General features: G+C 34.4%; 1 long non-coding RNA gene across 3 annotated transcripts in view; it reads left to right on the top strand.

The window, feature by feature from the left end:
• The window catches only part of LOC128084393 (uncharacterized), a 51978-nt gene that overhangs the window by 15177 nt on the left and 11935 nt on the right, over positions 1-24866 (top strand). For 2 of the 3 annotated variants that reach the window (XR_008208508.1, XR_008208506.1), the window contains exons 2-4: positions 19853-19897; positions 20029-20169; positions 23732-23841. This is a non-coding gene — a long non-coding RNA (uncharacterized LOC128084393). The remainder of the gene's footprint in view (positions 1-19852; positions 19898-20028; positions 20170-23731; positions 23842-24866) is intronic. The other variant, XR_008208507.1, reaches the window with a different exon arrangement.

The following is a 24866-nucleotide window of genomic DNA, read 5'->3' on the forward strand; positions in this document are numbered from 1 at the left end:
CATGCTACTGTAAAGATAATTATAATTTCTGCTCTTAACCCGATCAGTTCTCTTTAGACACATAGGTAGAGACTAATCTTCACCTAGAAAGAAATCCTGACTTATTTCTCAACTATTAAGTTTTTCTATTTAAACAAACAAACAAACAAAAATGTTTCAGGAATAAACTTGATTCTAAATCTGTTTTACTATCTGAGCTTTTCTTTATCCCCAGTCAAAGGAAACAAGTTTCAGTGTCTATATGAGATGTTCTATCATTGCTTTACAGTTGTCTATGTTTAGTAGCATGCACAAACTTTTCCTTCCCCGATGGATTTGACCTCTTTAAGATTACCATTTTGTCTAGAAGATGCCTGTAATGCAAGTGGGAAAGTCTGTAAACACTCGTTGCTACCATTATTAGCAGACACATTTCTTGCAGCTAAACTAAAACATAAGGAAAAAGATCAATGATTTACAATTCATAAATAAACCCTGAGAATTGAGGCTTAACAATAGAAGAGCAGGTCAAGAATGTCAGAATGTAGGATTGATTTAATGCTTCAAAAATAGAGAATTGCCTCTATGCTTTGCTTATCATCAATGAACACATAGTAAGATTTAAAAGAGAAAAGGAAGGAAAATCAGGAAAAAAAATCAGCTAATAAGCTAATTAGTTAAATCTAAAACATAACACTAAAACACACTACAGATAAAAACCAGTGCAAATACAAGCTCTATCATGTGTTGATTGTTAGCAAATCCCTAAAAAATATTTTCTGGCATGTCCTTTGTTTCTTAGTTTGAGGACAAATCCTCTTCAAAAATCCTGAAGAGAAATGAATAGCTATTCTAGTTTCATAGGTGCTTACATGTATATATATATTTATTTTATGTCAAATCAAAATTTCATGAAAGGGCTCTGAGTTTCCTACTACAATTCTGTGCAACAGTAATAAAACCACTTCTCCTTTCTTCGTGCTCACCTTATGTGAGCAAGCTGTTACTAGATTGACTTCATCCTGTGATCTGATTTTTAAAAGTGTGGAGTGTAACGCTCAGCATGGAAATCCATTATCGCTACTAATAGTTGATATGAAGGTCACTGAGAGTTTTGGCCTGAGAAAATGTTTGGTGTAATATACTTGTTTTAAGGGTGTTTTAAATCTCTCTTATCAAATCTGTATTATTTTTTTCCCCAAAGGGACTTATTTAGTATTTGATGCATATGTTATGCACCTACATTAACGGAATTAGTACACATCGAATCTTCTATTAATATTACATTGCATCATTTTGGAATTGCTAAAGATGTGAGAAAAGGACTTAGCACTTGTCAAATATCCTTAAAATGTGGGTGTTTTTTTTTTTGGAGGTTTTTTTGCCGGCTTTTTATACAACTTTATATCATGCTGCTACTTTCTGTTTGCTCTGTTTTTACTTTTGTCATCCTTCTTGCCTGCGTTTGGTTCATTTCAGGGTGGATTGAAGAAGGACAGTGCTATAGATATACCTAACCTCTTGTCGTTCAGTCAAAGTAGGTCTGTGCCAGTGCAGAAAGGGGAAGGCAGGCCGACTTTTAGCAGACCATTCTCTTACATTTTTTTAATTAATGTAACTTCTGTAAGAGGGAACAATGAAGCAAAGGAAGGAAACTGTGCTTCAAGGATGGAAATGGTCCTAAATACTTGGGAAAACAAATGCTGGCAGAATTTGATAGCATCCGATGGCACTGTTCCAGAAATCCACACTGTGCTCACAAAGCTGCAGTGTGGCATTTACAAGAGTGCTCTCCTCAGCATAAGAACATAAACTTTTTTTAGGTAGTTAGTAATAACCTCCTAAAAATAAAAACGTTGGGCCAATTTAAGAAAAAGATTTTAAAACAAACAAACAACACCTCTAAATGTAGGGATGAAAATTACAGGCAAAAATTCCAAATCTTTATATATCTGGAAAGTAATTACTGGAGAGAGGCACATTGCTTAGCTGTGAAAGAATCTTGAAATATTTTGGTTTGGAGATAGTGACAGGCAATAAAGTGCTAGAAGCGTCCACCATGCTTACATTGGAATCTCCTTCAGAAAATCGGCTCTGTGATATTTATGACTTTTCCAATCACTTGTTTTCATACTTATCTATCTTCTCTATTTACATTTAAGGAAGTTTTTAATTAAAGCGAGTTTTCCTTCTTACATTTATGAGCTGTCCTTTATTGCTGAATGATGTGCCAGTTTCAGCAACTGAGGTTTAAAAAGGGAGCAAGAGAAGAATAGAAATAGTTTTGATATGACTGTATCTTCCTTATGATATACAAATTTAATTCACATATACTTTTTCATTTCTTGGATTAACATGGGTGTGATTAATAGTGGAGAAGGCTGCAAAGGAGACAGGGAACATGGAGCAAGAGTTATTTTCAGGAATACTGCCGTGAGACATGACTTGCTTGGACTCTGGAATGTATGGATGGTTGTAGGTGCAAGAGATCGTGGACTTTTGGTGATTGTCTAACTGAAGCGATCCTATATTGAGAGTAGTTCAAAATTAGCAGAGAACAATCAATCATACTGAAAAATAGAAGTCCAAAGCTACGTAGGAATCTGGCAGAAGAATCTTGGCGGAAACATATTGCCTGCTGTATGAATGCATCCATTTTGGGTTTAATGTGGGAAAAATTCATGCACGTTTCAGTGAAACTACACTTTAGGACCTCAAAATCATTTTCAATGACTAAATCACTCACAGAAACACTTTGCCTGTGGATTAAGGGCACTCCAGCATAAAAGATCTCAAAGTAATCCTGCTAACTAGAAGTTCAAATACAGCCCAAATATGTCAGAAGTACTAATTTCAGAAAGCACAAGCTTTTAATTACAAACTAAGAAAATATAATCCTACAGAGAATAGGAGTAGCATAATGAATTTCTGGATCTATTCTGTTTCCGCAGCTTTGTGTTCTGAGTTCCATCAAACCATGCAAGAGTTGTTGTGGACTTTTGTTTGTTATGCTTTCATAAGGGAGTGCTGGTTACTCTGTTTTTCATGGAAACTGTGAAGAATAGTTATCAGTAACACTCTGTTTAGGTGAAGGTAGAGAAAAGTATCTATATACAAAATACATCTCAGGACAAAGAAAGAAAGAAACTGGAATCTAGACAGGGAAGTCTCAAAAGCCTTAACTTCCTGATACTTATATTTATGTAGTGACACAAGAAACTATATACTTTAACGCAGTAATTTGCTGCTGATGATAAATTCATCTTTTGTAGTGTATCTCAGTGCCTTATAAATATGATGAGTGAAACGTGAAGTTTGAGGGAGTTTGGTTTTAAAGATATTCAAAATTTAAGGGAATTTAGTAAAGCAAAATATTTGAAAACTGCACACTCCAGTTCAGTATTCTGCAGAGCTACTGACTAATGTAAGGATACCTGACTTAATGATTCTTCAAAATTAAAATTAGAGAAGCGATGAGGTTGGAATCTGAACAAGCTACTAAAAATAATGAGTGAGTTGCTAAGACTTTTCCCCCAAAAGCTAAGACTTTGTCTCTGCTGCATAGCGCTGATGGCAGCTCTGCATAGGAACGTTGCACACACAAAGGGAAACAACTGCATAAAAATGGAGAGGATATATTAGAGAGGAGGAGAGGAACATGCTGGATTTGGACAAGGGAACGTGGGGATTGTTCAAGATTTATGCAGTGTTTACGCAGAGAAGAAAAAGCTTGGAAAACAAGGGATGAAAGAAACAAATTTGGAAGAAAGGATTAAAAGGGGGCGTAAGTGAGACCAGAGGTATGTAAACAAATCAGTACACTTGTCTGACTAACTCTGCAGATTTGTTGTATAACAAGAACGTAGAGCACCTGGGAGATGGATGTTGGAGAGTGCTCACTCTGGTGGAGCCTGGAAATGGAAACAAGAGCAGCTCCTCAGGCGGCCCTAGAGGTAGGGTTGCATATTTTATGTGGATTAAAGACCCCTAAGTGTAACTAGTAATCTTAACATTTCAAAACTGCGGGGTCTGTGAGTTCTCCCAGGAGTTTTTTGAGGGGTAGGAAGGAGGCAGAGGATTTTTTTTGGTGTGTGTTTGGAGGTTAGAGAGGTCATTGTTGTTTTTTTTCACTTATTGCATCAGTAGCTTTGGTCGTGGTTGGGGTCATGGGGAAGAGAGGAAGTTATTAGATGGCATTAAACATGAATGTGTAGCTATGTTTTGTTATCTCTCTCAGTGAAAAATTCATACTGCAGCTGGACTGTGTACAAATTCTGACTGTCAGGAAGTGACCTGAGATGGTCTGACCCATCTTGCTGCAGGTCAAGTTCTGGTTGGATTTGATGATGAAGCCACCCAGCCTGCAAACCTGAACTGAAGTTTTGCCTCTGGAAAAGGCATTCCGTTTCAGGATTCCTTTACTTTTAAAATAATTCATATTTCATATGTTACAGTGTCATGTCTTATGGCACAAGTCTGAGGTGCAATTCTGTTGCTATGAAAAGTTGCAGACGAAAGCATTCTCTTTCATGAGTGTAATAAAGACAAAATTCTGCAGGGCAGGTTATCAAGGTATGGAAAAGATTAAATGAGGTTAGAGATAGCTTTGGGGTTTCACTTTGTGTAGGAAAATACCTTTGTGAAGAAAATGGACTAATAACTTGTATCACCTGAAGGTGAGCACATGCTTTTGTTTGGGTCTATTGAGGTTATCGTAGAAACTTAGTGTGGCAAAATGATAAAGGTGAAGAAAATATATCTTACTGGTTCACAAGCAAAGGTAGCGTAAGACTTGAAAATGTTTTATATAGTAATTTAATGAAAAAATAACTTAGAAATTTCAAAACATTGAAATTACTTTTCATTGCTGATTTTTGTTTTTTGTTTGTACCTGTTGATAAAATTCCTTCCCCAATTAGTGTTGGCCAGCAAAACAGATACATCAGTTTCTGCTGTTTTTAGTAAATATTTATCTTTCAAGTAATTTACAAACCGAATAATACATATATATATTTATTTTTAAGTTAGGGAAAGCACACACTTAGGAGCAGAAGTAAAACCTTCGTAATAAAATTCAGTCTAATTTATTCTTTATGATACTAGCATATTTATTTAATTTTTTACTAATATAATGAGTGTTAAAAAAATCAGTCTCCATGGCCATGGTTTGCCCAAAATGTGCATAGTGAGAGGGGTGGCTGCTTTCATATATGCTGGAGTGTCTTTTCTGGGAATAAATATTGGATATGTATGCTGTTTTATACCATTTTTTAAATAGGTAGGAAGCACACTAATAGCATTTATCCAGTAGTGTTGAAATTTGCTACATTAGGCATAAAAAATTTATTTGACTATAAAATGTTAACCCAACGAGCATGATCATCTGATCTTGCAAACTGTATTTTTTTTCTACCATTCCTGTTCCATTTCATCAATACATTTTATTTCTAACCAACAAACTTCCTAGAAAATCTCAATGTATTTAATACCCCTTAAAAGTCTGAATAATCAGCATTCTTCAACTTCAGCACTTTAGTGTTGCCTGTGAAAATACATAATCCTAAACCACTTTCTCATGATCATTTATTACCTTCATTCTCTGCTCTAAGCAAGATGTGCCCATGTGGATCTGTGCATGGGAAACTGTTATCCATCACTGCTTTCAAAGAATTTTGATTGCTATGTGTAAGAAAAGATCACAGAATCACAGGTTGGAAAAGGACTCTAAGATCACTCTGTCCAACTGTTCACCTAATTAATATTTCCCACTAAACCACATCCCTCAGTACAACTTTCAGACACTTCTTTAACACCTCCAGGGACACTCTGACTCCAATGCCTACCTGCAGGTAGGGTGAGGTTGACATACAGTTCCTATCAGCAGGGAGTCACCTACAGCAATCATTTAGGACATCATGTAATGAACATTTTGAATAACATTAGAACTGCCACTATTTGAATTTCTTTTTTCTTTTTTTTAATGGTATGTTTTTTTCTGAGGTCAGGTTCTGCTCTTTGGCTTGAACTATGCAGAAGAGTTGATTTTGTCCATTTGTAGAATTTAGGCAAGAACTGACAAAATTTTTTTCGTTTGTGTAGGAGAATTTTCATGATAACTGTAGTAGACTGTGAACCAAGAATTTAGATTGCCTCCTAATATGTGTATACATATATTTATAAAGCCAAAGACATTTAAATCAAGGAAAAGCTGAGCTTCTCTCAGATTTGTAATGTCAAGAAAAGGAATGCCTGATGCTGATGGACACAAAAGGTTTACGTTTCTCTGGAAATCAAAGCACTGGAGTATTGCATTCAGGCGTGGGGCTCCCAGTACGAGAAAGATGCAGAACTTTTGGAGCGGGTCCAAAAGGAGGAAAGGTTGAGGGAACTGGGCTTGTTTAGCTTGGAGAAGAGAAGGCTCCGGGGAGACCTTCCAATGCTTGAAGGAAGAAAATAAATAGGAGAGGCAACAGATGTTTACGAGGGTGGATAGTCATAGGACAAGGGGGAATTTTTTTTTTAGCTAACACAGGAGAGGTTTAAGTTAAGATATTAGTAGGAATTTTTTCATGCAGAGGGTGGTGAGGCACTGACAGAGGTTGCCCAAGGAGGCTGTGGATGCCCCATCCCTGGAGGCATTCAAGGCCAGGCTGGATGTGGCTCTGGGAACCTGGTCTGGTGGTTGGTGACCCTGCACGTAGCAGGGGGTTGGAACTGGATGAGCACTGTGGTCCTTTTCAACCCAGGCCATTTTATGATTCTATGATTATATGATTTCTGGAAAATATGAATTCCAGAATGTTTTCATAATCTTTATCTTCTTACACTGCTCAGTACAAAAGGCACCAATTTTCTGTCTTTGTTAAAGCAGCTAAAAATACTTGAAGGTGGAATACAAAATGATTAATCATCATTTATGACTTGAAATTTCTAAAGACACATTTCTTAACCACTAATCCATACATGAGTTTTCTGCTTTTTTCCTGCCTTCTTTTAAGCTTAGCTCTTGGAACGCCAGATTTATGCATAATTTTTTTTTCCATCCTATTTATGATTTCCATTTTAAATTCTTTCATACAATGATATCTCAAATAACTTGAATTTCACGCTGTCTTTACAGGATGATGTTTGAATACTGATTCCTTCAGATTAAGGTTCAGATGTGAACCTAAATCAACTGAACGTCTTTCTTCCTAAGACTAGAATTTGGTTCAGTGTCATTAATGTAAACATATATATTTCTGTTGATGTAACTGTTTGTTCAGTTGGGCCTTGCTGATGTACCTTGCTTGCAGATCTTCATATTATATTTTCTAGAAATCTAAAGTGACTTCTGTAATGGGCTGTTGTACTCAAATACTAGGAAAAAAAAAAGACATTTTTTCTGTCTAGAAGCAATCCTTATTACTGATAAGCATAAGTAAATGAATGACTTTTGAGGAAACAGAATAAACTCAGAATTCAGTACAGTCTCTAAACCTGAAACTCCAATGGGACTCAAAATGAGCCTGGAGACTGTAGCAGATTAGTGAACAAAGATAAAAATAATCAGTGTATTAAAGTTCAACTTTTTCTTTCTACCTGGGACTTATATTAAAAAAAATAGAAGGGAAAATTGCTCCGACTCTGCAGATATAAGTTTGAATCATTTCACTGATGTATTGGATGAGATTTAAAAAACATGAATGGAAGAATAAAAACGGCATTCATGCTCACTGACCAAATTAAAAAGAAAAAAAAGAGCATAAAGGAAAATTGTATTCTAAGAATACTTATGTAAAGTGTATCTTAGGTATATTGCATGTCTTTACTGTTTCTGCAAAAACTTATCAGCATTTATTGTTTCTGTATTTTAAAGTATAAAAACGTCTGGAATTATTTCATGGAATTACATTTAGGACCTGATCATTATAGAAGATTTCCTATGAAAACCACACTGCTGGCATTTTGGGAATATAGAGATCAGAGGTGTAATCAAAACAGATCTATGTCTTCAGGCATATGAAAGTGTTATATTACCCAGAACCTCTTTTTTATTGTTTTAAAAGCTTTCCATTACTCACAAGTAAGTTTATTCTCTGTGCTACAAGGCAATTGTATTCTCATTTTGTAAGGTTTGATAGAAGCTCTTTGGTTCATGAACTCACACTTCTGAAGCTTGCCAGTCAATCAACTACTATAAGATAAGTAATTTTATCACGTCTTGAAGTCAGCTTACCTAATGGGTTGTATTTATGTTGAGACATTCTTCAAGTTTAAATTTTTTACATTCATTGTTTACTGCTTTAATTCCTGTGTTTGTTTTATCTTATGAGATTCTCATAAAGACTCATTCTCTACTCTGTGCATTCTACAGCTCTGTTCTTGGCTGGGATTATTGTATTTTGAGTAACCAGTAATTGATGCAGGTATATAGGTATATCCGTCAGCGTTTCTTTTAAAGTTGAAGTATATTCTATATATATATAATCCAGAAAACTATTTGAAAGTGGAATTTCAGGAATTTTGCGTGGATTTTATGATAAGGATCAATATATATATAAATCCTTGATATTGTGAAATTTTATCTTAAGTTGTTTCAGAGACCCCTGTCTCTTGTAAACTTATCACAAAACCTTCAGTGTGGGTCAGTTTGTTCCTTTTTACTTGTCTTGACACGACTGTGGAAGCCTGGAGATGGTCTCTTTTAGCTATTTCTTTACAATTTTGAAGTTCTCTTTATATGTTTTCCTCCCTAACATTTATTGATAAGAATTAAAATCTAATTTTAGTTTATAGAATTTCAGACCAGTACCTTACTACATACTGCTTATCACAGCACTATGTGAAAAAGGCTTGGGGAGACAGAACAACTGAGTGTTCATAATATTATTGCATCTGCTTGCTTCATACTTACATGTATGTGGGTTTGTGTATAGCAATGAAAACATCTCAGGACCCCATCAGCCACTGAATCATTTTCATTTTAAGTTGGCTGAAGACTATAGGAGCAGTGAATAACAATTGCAATCAACATTCAAAGAATTGCATTTATTGTGAGGAAAAGGTGGACTTCACAACACTGCATTCATCTGTCTTGGTTTTTGCAGTTGTGCAATTACTGTTTTGTCCTTTAAATAGAGAGAAGATTCAAAGCAGCTTTGTAAGACCTTTATTATTATTATTAATTCATTGTTGTTATTCTCTATGTTAAGATCTGGAAATTTATGAGTTTCTGCTCTTGATGAATTCTCTATGGTAGTAAAATGGATATTCTTAAAATTCTCCAAACTTCTCAAACTGCTCAGAATCTATAAGATTCTCAGGCAAATTGCTCAGTAGGTTGACACAGAGATTCTTCAGTGCTCCTCCAAATGCTTGGTGCTAAAAATACTGCTTTCTCTGAAGGAAAGCGAAATAGAAGAACAAATATTAAGCCAAAGTTAGAGCTTTTGCAGTTTCTTTTCTAAGAAATACACATCTTGTCAGCCACGTAAGAACCCATAAGTATTGTAGACTTAGCTTTCCTCTTTCAATGCTTCCCATTATGCTGCTCTATGCCAGTCAAATCATGTTCACTTGTTTTGACTTGTCTAGGACAGACTTAAGAAAAATCAACAATGTCTTTTTAAGATTGGTGTTTGTTTGTTTGTTTTTCTTTTTTTTCAGTTTGCTGATAGAATTCATTATTCATTTCCTCTATTGAATCCCTCCTTTCATTGTTTTTTTTTAATAACGTAAATTCTCAGTAGAAACTCCGTTTCTCAAAATAGCTTAAGAAAGCTCACAAAACATATTTTAGGATCAACTATTTAATATCACATTTGTATAACTATGATATACCCTCATTTATTTTACTTTTTTGAAATGTGCCCAGGATTTAACCATGTACCTGATACCTTTCTGTACAACGCTTAGTTCTTGTTCTCTGAGGAAAATCTTGGTGGAATTTGAACTTTACGTTTTTCCTCCATCCTTTATTTTTATGTTTTGAGGCAGCACATGCCTCTATTTACCTGCTCTGTAGTTGTCTCTCGTAACAGCCCTTACCGTGAGGTTGTAAAACATTCTTCTCTCCCTCTCTTTTTGATTGTGTAGCTTGCAAACGTGGCTCTCATTAATGGTTAGTCTGTTAGAAGAAACTGGATGCCCATAGAATCTCAAATTACAGTTTATATAGTTTCATTTAAAGTTTCAGCTACTGTAGGTTTTCTGAAACATTATTGTGAAGATATATAAAACACTTATCTCAAGTGGAAAAAGATGTAGATTTCAGTATGCATTATTTATACTTTTCTCTGTGATTTTGATGTGTAATAAGCGATGCAGAAGTTTTAGCATCATCTCCCATAGGTTCTCAGCACGTTAAAATAATTTAGGTAAGGTTCTTTACTTTAGTTCTTTTTGGTTTTTCTTTTCTATTTTGTTAATAATACTAAAATTATTCCAGAATTAGTCTTCTACTCCAGCTGCCACTGATGAAATAGCAGATGGCTATTCAGGGTATTTTATATCCATCTACACTTCCAGCCTAGAGCATAAACCCAAAAGTTTAATCTAGAAATGAAAAATTACGTGCGACTCTAAATGTGGACTTAGATATCAGTGGAAAAAATCACTCAGAAAGAAACCTTTGTTTGAGTAAACACATATCCATTTGACTGGAGATATGTTATTATAGGAACAAGAAAACTAGAGAAGAATACAAGTAATGTTTGTGCTTGTGCAATGTATTTCTGTTGAAAATCTATGGTGCAACATATCATTTCTCCAGTCTTTACACCGTGCCTAACAAAACAAAGGTGAGATTCCTGAGTGCTGTGATGGCGATTGATAATACTTCCCACAGCTCATCAACAAGAAAGCAATAATCTAATCTTAACGCAACCTTTTCAAAAGGAACTAATGGCTAGGTAGTCTTCTTAGAGGGAAAAGAAACCATACAATCTTTTTGTGTTGGGAAGTTTTTTTGGGGAAAGTTTTACTTTCCACAGTTTGTAGAAGTTTTTCATTTCCATAGACACTGTGCAATGTAGAATACCAAACAACTACTGAGCTATATCACTTAACTGGAAAAAAAAATTGATTCTGAGTTTACAGTAGACTTTTCCTGAAAACTTTTAAAGAAATAATGAAGCAAACAGGGAGATAGATTTCTGCGCAGGTCAAAAGTTCAAAGTGAGAAAGAAATTTCTTCTTCAAAAGGTAAGACAAAGGAGATAGTATTTTCCTGAATTCTCTAACAAGAAGTGGCAGGGATTTCAGTTGACATACACATTTTAATTTTTTAAGAGAGAGAAAGAGTGATTTTAAGAGAGAGAAAAAGAGAGAGAAAAAGTGTTAAAGCAGGCTGAAATCAGGGATTTGAATGTGCACAGTAGTAAGTGACTTTCTGATAATGTTTAGTTTAAATTTTGATGTTAAAATAAAAATCTAAATTATTTCTGTTTACAAAGAAACATTTTAAACAAAAAATGTTTAAAAATGGTACTGTATTGTAGAAGACAATACAGTATTGATGAAGAGGTGAAGGAATATAGCAGAAAATTGATGGATAAAAATGAATTTTACTGTAGGGGAAAAAATATGTGAGACAAGTATGGCTAGGGTTTCAAGATTTCATTGAAAATGACATGAAATTATTGTAGCAGATGAAATAATGGAAATCAACCAACAATAAAGAAAGTGAGGTTAGCAAGCTGGAAAATAACATCACATAAAAATCTTAAAAAACCGCGTCTGTTCAAGAACTTGAAATCTATTAGTGTGTTATTAGATGGACTTGTCCTGTGGGATTTAAGTCAGTGATATTTGTAAAAAATACTTGCAAGACAGTGAAATTGGTAACAGTATTATGTTTTCAATATAAAGAGTAAGAAAACATCACAAATGCTGTTTCAGACGTGATAATAACATGATCAAGACAAAAACAGTTGAACAGAGGGGATTAACTTGAGTGTAGCCACCTTCTTTCAAGAAACTTGAAGGTGAAGTTGTTTTGCCTGAAACTCTTCTGTTGCCAGAAGCATTTTGTTAGTAGCTATCTTTGTCATCATTTTGTAAGGTGGGCACAGTACCCTTTTTTTTTTTTTTTTAATTTACCTTTTGTGTGCACACTGTCATAGCAGTAGCCTTTTTCTTTATCTGTGTATGTATAAAAATATGATAATGCTTTAGCTACTGCAGCTGAATAATTGTATCTTACCTTCTTCTTAAAGAAACTCCCTCAAAAACCAAAAGGCTTAAGGTTCAAATTAACTCAATTAACTTTGGAAATCAAGAGAAATCAATAACAACAACAACAACAAAAAAGAAATATAATGATTAGTACGTTACTCTCCAGCTGCCCACTGTGTCCGTGTAAACTGGACTTAAATTCTATATTTGCATTCAATCAACTTGCTACCTTTTCAACATCAGTAATATTTCTTCATTTTCCTCCTGCCCCAGAGTTTTTTTTCATCTTGTCTGTGGCCTTTCTGCTGGGCTCATCCTCTCTGCTGTATCTTAACCCCTTCCTGAGCTCCAGTCTCAGTTTCAGGTCTCTCTTGACAGTTTTCTAGCCATTCCCTCCTTAATTTTGCTCAGCAGTTCCAAGGAGGCATGAGTGGCATCCTCACTCTCCAGACTGCTCTGCTGGAGCCAACCTATTTTTTAAATTCCTAACCACATATGGGAGCACAGAAATTGTGAGGAATGAGTTGGATACTCAAACAGGTCACAGTGAGCAAGAGCAATTGTCTAGTATATATTAAAATACTGCTTCTTAGTGGATAATTATTTTCACTGATTTATTTTTATTTAATTTCTTGATTGCACTAATATTGCATTAAAAAATCTATGAGATCATGAACAAGGCCTGTTTTTTGAAGCATTGAGAGATTGTGTGTTATTAATAAAGTATAGGTAGTTAAATTATACAAATGCACTTCAGTTTCTGGCTAAAGAGAGCCTGATTTTATTGTTGTTATTTCTGCATAAGCTAGCACTGAAATTCTACTCCATATTGGAAATAATTTCAAGAAGGTATATCAGCCAGTCAAGGTAAGTCTGGACTATTTCTGTGATGATTCATTAACTCCCTACTCTTTTATTTCTTGGCTTGCTTTTACATTTGTATCCATTTCTCACGCTACCTGGTGTATCTTAGTATATGTAATTCCCTTTCAATGTGCCTACCATAGTTTGCAGCTCTTGTTTTGTGCTCTTGCAGCTTCTGTTCTTACAATTTAAACCAGTTACATAGAAGCAGTCAATAGCAATACTATTGATGGTGTGAGCACTCAAAAAGCTCACATTTTATAAAGATCAAAAACTCACCACTGAATACAAAACAAAACACAGCAAAGCAAACTAATGAAATAACAATCATCTCAACAAACCAAGACTATGTAGACTCAGAACAGTAATCTTGATATGAATTCAAAAACTACGTTCTTATATGTTTTGTGAGTTTGGTTTTGGGGGGGAGAGGGATACTCTTTTTTTCTATCAAGCTATCTCTAGAAATGATTCCCTACAGCATTCACTGAAAAAGCATTTGACATAAGTCACCCCTTCTCATAGTTCTTCACAAAAGTTTAGCAGAATGTTGAGGAAAAAAAAAAAAAAAAAAAGAAAAATTCAGTTGCTGCTTGGAAGTGTAAAATAACTGAAAGTATATGTTAATAGAAAACAAACAAAAGAGGGAAAAAAAAAAAGCTGACTTAAGTTGCTACTGCTGTTCAAACAGCTTTAGAGAACATGTACCAGAATAATCCAAACTTTTCATAGGGCTATATTTTATTGTATGTTAAGATTCAGTTCAATGATAACAAACAAGGGGTCTCAGGATTTTGCTTTAGTAGATCCATTTCTGTGGAATTAATCATTCTCCAAAACTAGTAGAAATTATGAACCTTTCCAAACAATATGTTTTGTATTTTGTAGATCAAAAAAAAACCTGTTTGGCTGGATGACTTTAGTACTAACTAAACAATAAGTAATAAGGCAAAAGTAAAACAGTGAAGAAGGAAAAGAAAATAATAAAAAGGAACATTCATCATTTTTTCTTCTACCCCTGAGTAATGTTTAGTGTCTGTATAGGAGTCATAATGCTATAATTCTCTTAGGGCAAAAGAGAAGAAATTGCCAATAGCAAAACATGTGAGTGCCATTGTGGTAGATGTGGGGAAACAGGATCATCTGTGACTGTTATGTAAACCATCAACCAGATTTTGAATAGAGCAGGAAAGGGGCCTCTTGCCCTTTGCATCTTCTGTCTGTGCCTGGTATGGCTTTCATTTAATATAATCATTCACAATATTGCATAGCCCTTTTTCTTTTTTCTTTTTTTTTTTTTTTTTTTTTTTGTGTGTGTGTGTGTGTGTGTATGTGTGCTATTTTGCTTGTTAGTTTTGACTTTATTTTCATTTTGAATAGACTCAGTTTTGGAAACAGCGTCTTTGTCTTTTATCTGTTGTTCTTGCTTTTAGTCTTTTTTTGTATGTTGTTTTATTTTTCTTTCTCTAGGGAATGATTTTTCTAGAGTGTGGTTGTTCTCTGCTCTTATTTGTTGTGAGCTGATTCCTGTCGCTCACTTTCATAGATAAACAGCCAAAGGCTCTGTTCTGACCTGCAGCATTATAGACTTTCTGCAGAATTTTAAGCTTAGAAAAATGTAGTGTTATTTCCATATTCCAGTATGAAATACAGATCACACCCCAGTGTTAATTAATAACGTTTATAGATATCCACAGTTTATATGAAGAAAAGCAAAAAGGTGAAATGGAAATAACTTGGACTAGGTAATTTTCATTTGCTATTTTCTGCTTCTATGCTAGAACAGCTCTTCCTGAATGTTTAGAGAGGTTAATGAAATCCAGGTTAGAAGTACTGAACTTGATTTGAAAAAAAAAATAGAAAAAGAAAAAAGAGAAGTTATATTCTTCCTATGAATAGGGTTCACACAATGAGGGTTTCAGGAGATACATTTTCGCCTCTCTGATTCAGCACAGTACACTGGTTTTTAGCTTGCCTACCTGGGTTTTTGTTCCCTGCAATTAGACAAAATTTAAAATTCAGGGAACAGTAAAATTGTTACCATTAAAATAGGGTGATAATTCACACTTCTGTGCAATATTAGGCTATTTTATGATACTTGGAAGATTTTTATTATAACAATAATAAAACTAGTAAGTAGGTCTTGAAATAAGGGGAGAAAATGAAGCTTGAACATGTACAGTAAATTTCATGCAAGTGTATCATGAAGTCATGCTGCTACTATATTTTTCTTAATTCTATTTTTAAGAACAATCATAGTAATTTGGAAAACTCTCTCTCTACTGCATAAACATAATCTGTTTAATTATCCTAAGCAGAAAAAAAATCCTAAGCAGAAAGAATAATAGCTGTTAAATATGCTGCCATATTTCACTATATTTTTGATAGTGAAAGTATGCCAAAGAATTAGTTTCCTGCTTTTTAGGACTGTATATATGACATTTGAGTGCATGTTGATGTCGATGCAAAACAGATTTTCCATCTTTTCTAATATTATTTGTAACAAGCATTAGAAATATGCTTCCAGGTGATCCCAGTTAGCAGACAATAGTAGTCTTTTTTTCTTTCTATAGCTAATGACACTACAAAAATAAAATTAATGAAAGTAAATGCCCTTATGAAAAGGAAAAAAAAAAATTAATTTTGCATATTATTTTCCTACCACAACTTTTGTTTGTCGAGTTCTGCAAAGAATACTCTGTTTTCTCTCTCTGCATAAATAAACATATATCTAAGAGTTGTCTACTGGAATATTGTGTTTTGTTATATGAAATAACAGAAAAAAATAACGTGCAGAAAGTAGAAAACATTCTTCACAACTAGAAGTTATCTTCCATGTTCCCAGACTTTCTCTGTTTGTTCAAATTCATGCATTTGAGATGGTGTCTATAAAGCCAATTACAGCGGCATCAGAAAGCATGAATAGCATTGTGTTGCCCCACTCAGTGGGTTTCAGTGAAGGTGAATGTTTTTCTGTCTCCTGAGTCATGCCTCCCCTAGTCAGTAGGGCTCACTACCATGGTGTAGTCATCTAAGACTCAGAGGAATAATGCACTTTCATTTATGGAGAGCTTTCTTAACAACTAATACTTGGAGGTAAAATTGGCGTATGTGCTAATAGCAATTTATAAGTGTTAAAGGTAATGCAATATTATGCAATGGCTACTACAAAGACTGAAAGAGTAAAAGAAGAGAAAAAATAGAAAATAGAGCAAGAGAGACAGACAGACAGTTATCCAAAACCAGTAAAGCACAGCAGTTCACCGCTCCTCAATCCAGTGATGTTAGAGGGTGCTGATCTTTGGCAGTTGTGGATTGTCCAGGGTTGTGGTGATACAACAAACATACATATTCTTATAGTCCAGAGCAGTCAAGCCTGCTCTTTCAGAGCAACAGCTTCTGGATTCAGAAATCTCAGCAGGAGCTCTTTTGTTCTCATCTTCAAGGCCGTGCAAATTTAAATCAGCAGAAAGAAGCTTCCCATTTGAAAGCAAACAGTTCTGAACAAATGCTTTTGAGTGTACAACTGTCCACACCATGTTTTGATTGTCTCGTGTTGATCTGGGACGAAACATTCCTTACCAGTCCATACAAGAATAAGCACAGTAATAACATTCTACTCAGTTAATACCTTTGCTTGCTTTGCTTGACCTTTGCTTAAAAATTGTTTAGAGAGGATCACTAAGTGAAAAGAACTTCTACAAATAGAATATATGGAAGTAGGCAAGTGAATATCCGTTGAGGGTGAAGAGATAGTTACCTCTTAGAAGTCACAGTACATGTTTTCTTACTCTCACAGGAGGACAGATAAGTGTGTTCAAGCTGCTGGACAAAAGGAGAATAAAGTTCTATGAAAGTACCTTCTGATTTTAGCAGAGCTTGTCTCCGGACACGGAGGAAAGAGGTGGAGACTGTAATTGTAGGTTAAATATAATGACCAATTCTATGCTGTAAGATTGATTTAGTTACGTGTTCATCAGATAATTACAATAGCCTCCACCAATTTGTTTGAGATAGCTCAGAAACTCTGTAGCCCAAACGCATATAAATTTTTATGCATAGAATTTTTAAAGGTAGAGTATATTTCTCTGTGTCAAGAGCATTTTCCTTATCATCACTCATTCCCAAATACGTGATAGAATGCAAAACATCAAATTATTAAGTAGTTAAGCGAAAGCAGGATGGTCCTTTATGAAAGGGGAAAAAGCCAACACAACAGCAAATAAGAAGTAAACCAAAAATTACGGTTCTTAATTATTAAAGTCAGTAAAGAGAACTTCTTCATCCAAAGACAAGATCAGCTAGAAGCCACGATACGCCTTGAATTGCTCATTAGAACTGATGCAACTGATCGTATCTGCTCCTAAAAAGCTTGCAGCTATGATTCTATGGCAAGACTACTAGTTTTTATTCAAAGAATGGCACGTATGCGTTTCACTGTATCCCCAGGCTTAAACATACCATGCTTTAATTACCAGTACGCAGGTTCTTTCATGGCAGACATATCACTTCGCTTATGTTTTACTGAATGCTTGTTTTCTGATAGGCCTCTATTTCTTTGCTTTTTGGTTTAGGTTGTAATTGGTTGTGCTGGGGGAGAAAGGTGCAGGGCTATAAGTTCTTCTCACCTGCATTCAGTCTGCTTAATGCTTTGCAAATGAGAAATTACTTTCATTTTAGGGAAACCACATTTCAACTGCAAATATACTCTATCCTTCAGTGACAAAAGAATATTTCATCTCGACTAATAAAAAAAGTATTTGAAGCAGCTTCAGATGAAATATTTTTGTCTTGCTATAAATCTTCTCTGTGAATACTTAAAACTATATGTGTTCATTATAGTACTATATGTGGAAGCATCCACTTTTCTAAACAGAAATTGCCGTGTGTATGTGTGTGTGTCAACAAATAAATAAATCCACTTAAAACAAATGCTAATGCAATCCTTTGATTTGCTGCATATGCACACATTCAAGTATATACAAGACTCCAAAGATAATTTATTTATTAAAATAGATAGTTAATTGTTAGCTTAGAACCGTGGGTAGTATGCTGCACCAGAACTGTAATCAACATTGTAAATGTCTTCAATGGCTGGGGAAGATTTAAGCCTAAAGATACTTGTCAGCAAAGATTGAAAATGAGTATTTCATACTAGTGACAATTTCTATAGTATCTAGAAAAAATTTTCAGACGTCACTTTAACAGGTATTGCCTCTGGGGAAATTTTAGAAAAAAGAGAAGAGTGGAGACACTTAGGAATTGTGATACCGCAGAAATGATTATTTCCTGAAGCTGTTAATTTATCTGTGTGTTGAGTTGAATGCACCCTACGGGTACTTTAGACAATGCTTAAAAATATTATGTCTTTGATTACTCTTACAGTAGTATACAGTTGAAGTAGTTTTTCGTTATTATTATTGATGTTGAATTGCAGAACTATTCAAAGAGCTTTCAAATGGTCACGCACTGGAATAGGCACCCCAGGGAGGTGGTTGAGTCACCATCCCTGGATGTGTTTAAAAGCCATTTGGATGTGGTGCTCAGGGAGATGATTTAGCAGAGGGTTGTTAGAGTAAGGGTAGAATGGTTCGTTTGGGGTTGGACTTGATCTTGAATGTCTTTTCCAACCTGACCAATTCTATGATTCTAAATAATAACATTGATAATATTTGCCACAGTATCTAGCAATTCATACATTCTGCTGCTAAAGTCCCTGATGCAAATAATATTTGTCAGAAATCAGAGCTCCTATAGCGAAATATAATTCTCTGAAAATGGAGATAGATTTTAATCAAAACTACTTGTCTTCAGCTGAAGTAATTTCAAAGGATACACATCCAGCCCGCCAAAGTGAGTTTTTAATTTGAAAAGTATGTATTATAGAGAAAAAGAAACTTTACCCATACATTTTAATCCAGCAGAAAATGCTACAAATATTACTCATTTGCTGCACAAATGCTTCTCAAGTACAATGTAAAATACGCACTGAATACTGAAAAAATTATTTACGTGCTTTCTCCTTGAAGGCAGTATGCATGTTGAATAATAAAGAACGAAATTCAGCCCCAAAGAATAGGGGAACATGCTTCAATAGATTTCACAGTAGTGCTATTAGTTTGCAGATTGAAATGAAGGGATGTACTGGAAAACATAGCATAGGAGAAAGAGAAAATAAGCAAAAAGAAAGAATAATACGTATTTCAAAGATGATTTAAAAATACGTTTTTTTAGCTGTAAAATCATCACACCTAATGCCACCTGTATCACCCACATTGTAACATTAGATCCTTCCATCAGCGAGTAAAGTTTTCTGGTTGAAATGACAATTTAAGGGATGAAGTAACATTTTCCTCCAGTCTGCTGCTTGGAATTTTTTATTGCATTGTTACAAGTAGTTTGCTGAGTTTAATAGTTATTCCTGACGTTAATTCAAATGTTATATTCCTTTCCATGCTGCTTCAGTACCTGGAACAGCATACATTTAAAATGATTGAAATGAATTTCAGTGTCAAAATGTCATGATTAAGCCAAGGGGAAAACATAACTAAAAGAAACGTGAGTTTAAAGTCGAATGCGAAGAGAATAGGAGAGATGCTGCAGATTTATAAATGATACAGATAAACAAAGAAATACAATTAAAAATATGACTGAACTGGGAACTGGTAATACTTTCTCAGGCTTTCTGCTTAAACAAATTTACAAGTATAAAAAGCTTTCTGTGCAGATAAAATGATTGTTGCAATTTCTCTTTTACTGTAAGATAGCATACTAACTTTTAGCGAATTTCTAATTAAAATCATAAAGTTTGAAAATTATCCCAAATTTATCTGTCCATTAAATTTTTTTTTAGATTCTCCTTCCCTATTTTGAAGGGAAATCTGTGAATGAAGAAAAGGTATGATTCTTAGTTGCTTTAAAATAGGAATTCCATTTGAACAGTATAGGAAAATGTTGGATAAACTGTTTTTCAAAGTTTCTTGATCAAAATTTTAAACCTTTACTTTTTTACTTGATTTATTTAAACAGGAAATTTCTTGTGGTTTCGTACAGCGTTGATGTATCATAGAACATCTTGCATCAGTGAAACCTGTTAACAAGTTACAGACTCTTTGGTTTTGCTCCTCCGTTTGAAGGTTATTGGCACCACTGCTTGTCTGGAAGAACAAGGTATATGAACACTCGGTATCTATTTACACACAAAATTTGCTAAATTGATGCAAAACATTTTTAGCATTGGTTCAGACTAACTCAATTCGCCTTTAACTTAGCTATTAGTGGAGCATTTCAGTTCCTTTGGACAATAGGCTATGGGCAGGATGGTCAAAAAATCTCTTTGAATGTCCCAGTTTTTACCACCTGTCTCATAATATTTGGTCATACTTTACAAGACATAGTAACATTTGTTGTAGAAATTCTAAGCAGAGTATAAATTAAGATTTTTATTCATATAATTCTCTGCAGCAGAGAATGTAAAATATGTAATCTAACATAGAGAATGTAGTTATGTGAACTAACCTTTCTGAGACGATACTCGGCTTAATTTCAGGGTCTTCTTTACATTAATGTATTTCTCATTTCCATATTATGTACGTAGTCCTCAAACATTTAATTCTTTTTTCAAAATACTCTGTAGAACACAGTTGCGAAACTCAATTTCATTTCAATTCTGTAATTTATTTTTAGATATACTTGCCCAATTTATTTTCAGTCTAGCAAGATACTACGATTATGATAAGTCAAAAAAATAACAATATCATTAAAAAATCTCATTATAAAGAAAATCACACCATTCACATCTCCATGTGCATATGATAGTTTAACTCAGTTTTCAAATCCTGATATACGCATATTGCCTTCAAGTCAGGACAAAAGGATTTCTGACTCACATACGTGGAGATGCATGTAAGATTTGAGCATAGGTTTCATAATTATCTGAAGTTTTTTCAGGCATATGGCAGTAAGTAGGTAAATCAATAATGACATTCCAAATAGTGATAATAAGCAAATCATAACCTAAGACTGTAAGCTTGCGAACCTGAGCACTCGTGCATCATGTAAATTCTTCTAACTTTCTCATCTGCTTTAGACTGGTCTAAGTAGGAGCAAGCCATAGAGGTCAGAATACATTTAATATGCTTTACCAATGTATTAGATATTAATCTTCTGATAGATGTGTAAACCTCATTCTAAATAATTTAAAAATGGATGCAGAGTCAGGAAAAAATGTAGTAACTCTCTTTTTGGGAGATGAAATGAGTATGGCTCATACAGGAGGCAAGTTATCTAAAGCACTTCAAGTCACCGTACTAGTTGAAGTCATATTAAGTTAAATGAAATGAAATATATTCTTTTGTGACCAGTCTGACTGTTGCCTGTGTTGCTGCTAACTTTTGAACTTAAGACTATCGGTTAGGTATTCTGTGTGACAGTTTTAGTGTCGTTTTGGCTTATTTGTGGAAAGAAGATTTAAAAAAAAATACCCCAAAACAAACCAACCGAACAAAAAAATAAAGTAACAACATAAAAGGACCCATAAGTAGCAATGTAGGTGACAGGGGATATTTTCTGTCTTTCAAAATTACACAAGAGTAGTTCCAGAATTTAAAGCATATATCAACTTGCATTGTGAGAATTTACCCAAAACTTTGATAGTGTTTTTTTTTTCCTTCTGCTTCCAAAGTAAAATATATACATTTATCTTTTTGTAGGGAGAGCAAAGGAAGGAAAAAGAAAGAGAAGGGAGTAACTTAGGGACTTAAGTAGCAGTTTCACTATGGTAACTACTGCACCAAAGAAAATGTTGATTAATGTAAATCTGGAGACTAGGGTGGAATAAAATAGCATAATTCTTCTTTCTGTTCCCCCCAAGGGAATATAAAACCTTCAGTTGCCATGGGTAGATACGCGTTTGCTCAAGGAAAATGAGAATGGTACGGAATGTTTTTATTATTTGTCCCCTATCAAAATACTGAGAAGCAGAATGCATTTGTCAGTCTTTGCCCCTTTGATGGCATGTGGGTCACTCAGTTTGCTCTCTCCTGCAAAATTTAATGGGAACCCTGATATGTTCTTTTTCTAGGATCTACGAACTTACAGACTCTCTTTCTAAGAGATTCTATAGTACAGGGTAGACTTTGGGTGAACTTGGTTTATGGTTTCTGTTGCCTGAAAGTCCAAGGATGAATGGTTCATGCAAGACAGTAGGCTTTTATTCAAGAGCAGAATTGTAGCCATAGAATTGTAGTCGAATAAGAATGTGTTTATTTGGGGTATTTTGAAGAGTTGTCTTTAAAATTACGTTATCCTTCAAACTTACTGCATACTGCCTGCTGTGTATTGGATTTATCTATAGTGACGACAGATTAAGCATGGTTTCAAATATTGATGCAAAACTTAACTGATATAATAGCAGATGAAAACGTGTTTGAGTATGTATAACAGTGAACACAAATTGATGAAAAGGTCTTTAATGTTGATAAATGTAATTACAACTGACACATTCTGATAGTCCAGTTCAGTAGGTGATTGCAGAGGCACACTCAGTCTTAAAAGTGTCTTAGTCATGGAAAAGCACATGAAATACAGCAGCATTTTAATCAGCTTTGCTGAGCTGATTAAACAGCAGTACAGCAGCTAGCAATCAGCCTTGCGAGCTGATACTAGCGCAGTGTATGGTTGGTTTTCTCTCTCCTTGCCACTGTGGATGACTTTTTTGTGATTACAGTTCTGACAACTGAACCAAGATTGCTGATATAAGCTTAGTCCATAAAGAAAGGGGATGTTTATCTAGCTGATTTTGGATTTTCAAAGAGTCAAATAGAAATTAAAGTGTTAAACATCACTTTCCTCACAGTTTCAGTATGACAACATAAATTACAATGGTTAAAAGGTAAAAAGTGGGGCTGAGAACAAATGTCTTAGGTCACAGAAGTTTCAGTTTGGGAAGAAGTTTCACAGATGTCAGAATAGAAGTATAGCTGCAGCAGCCTGCTGGCTGCATTTCTGGCTCTATGCAATCTCTTTTTCTAAGCTGTTGTTGCACTCAAGTGTATCTGACCTATCTCTTTTCCTAACTGCAGAAAGTAATTCTCTGTAGAAAGTCACCAGCTATACTGGTACATGGAGCAGAATGAAAATGATGAAGTGTTCTCAGTGGGTGAAAATAACAAAGGGAAAAAAAATAAAAAGTGGAGAAAAAAATAAATTAAACTGATCATTTTCCTGTCCTAGACATCAGTGATTAATTATGAAAACTAGAGCAAGTACTGAGCATAAACAATGTGCTTGAAAATTTATTTTTACTGAAATTATATGATTTGGTACTCAAAGACTGGCTGTGCTGTCACTGTAGACATGGAAGAAAGTGAAGGCACTGTTATAATGATGACTAACCAGGGTTCAGAACTAAAATGAACTATCTTCAGATTCTGTTACATCTTCTCTGGCCAGATTAGAAATCTAAATGAAAGGATACCCTGTCAAACTTTTCTGTTGTCATTAAAAAACAAAAACAACAACAACAAAAAAAACACCTAGAAAACCAACCTTCCCTTCTAACAGTTTTGAGGAAAGCAAGCGCTATTTCAAGGAATAAATTATAGCTGTCTTTTTGAGTTTGTCCTGAAACAGATTGCTATGCTATGGCATACTGAAATCATTTTCAGATTTATATAGAGAATGTGGCAATTACTGATTATTTTTTTATTATTATTTTGTATTTTTTTAATAGCTATTTCACTCAGGAAAATTGGACTATGGATATATGCTGACCAAAACCTGTGACCTGCAATGAAACGAAGAATATTCTTGCAGTCTTAAAAGGTGGATTCTGTTATTCAGGTAGGAGAACAGCAAAATATTTCTGTGCTTCCCATGGTGTGCATATCCTTGAGTTGTCCATGATCAGTTGTATTACGAGGCCATTGTCAGTCAGATCTAGGTGGTTAAGTACTGCAGTTATACTTCTGTTGCACTATATGGATTCAAGTATCAGTACCTACCATATGTTTATCTATTTTAAGGGATAGCTGAAGCTTACTGAAAAATTATTTATTCATACTATATATCATTCCCCCAAATGGTAGCTTAATTAAGCTTAATTGACTTAATTAAAAAAAAAAAGAAAGGAAAAAAAAACTGTCATCAGAAAGAACTTAAGAACCGAAAATAGTTTTGGGATTTTTTTTTTTAGGATCCCACTTTTTTCTTTTATAAATTGTTAAGATGTTTAGAACATCATTAGCATCATTGAAGCTGTGTAGTGACACCACGAGGAAATAAAGTTGAGAGCTTTCTCCAAGGTATTCCCAAGTTCATTTGATGCTGTTGTTTTAATACTTCTTGCAATTTGCTGTGAAGGCTTTTATGCTCTAAAGTTTCAATCTCCAGAGGTCTATTAAATATATTTTTTTAATATGTAGGTATCTCTTCTAGATACAGAAGTTAGACAAAATTTATGTGCCATAAACTTTGTGTGACAGTAAAACCATCTAGTGAGAAGTTATCCAGTTTATCCAGATTAAGGAAATTAAGACTAAATCTCCTTTAAAAGCAGGCAATGTCTAAAACATCCCTAATATACAAGAAAATTTATTATTTAATGCTGCTGTTTTAAGACTTCTTGCATTTTCTTTAAAGGCTTTCATCCTCCAAAATCTTAATCTCTAGTGGTCCATTTAAATTACACTGTAGATTTGCACGTATCTGCTATAGAAAATTTGTGAGAGAATTGCTTTTGAAATATTTCAGTGTGCTCTCTACAAACACACTAGGAAATCAGTTAGGGAATGTAAAAAAGTAATGAAAGCCTATGTAAATTTATTACTGTTTTGAAGTTTGTGTCCATGTGTTGGAATCGAACATGT

Source organism: Tympanuchus pallidicinctus, unplaced genomic scaffold (genome assembly GCF_026119805.1).
Source record: "Tympanuchus pallidicinctus isolate F22 unplaced genomic scaffold, pur_lepc_1.0 scaffold26, whole genome shotgun sequence".
Classification (NCBI taxonomy): Eukaryota; Metazoa; Chordata; class Aves; order Galliformes; family Phasianidae; genus Tympanuchus; species Tympanuchus pallidicinctus.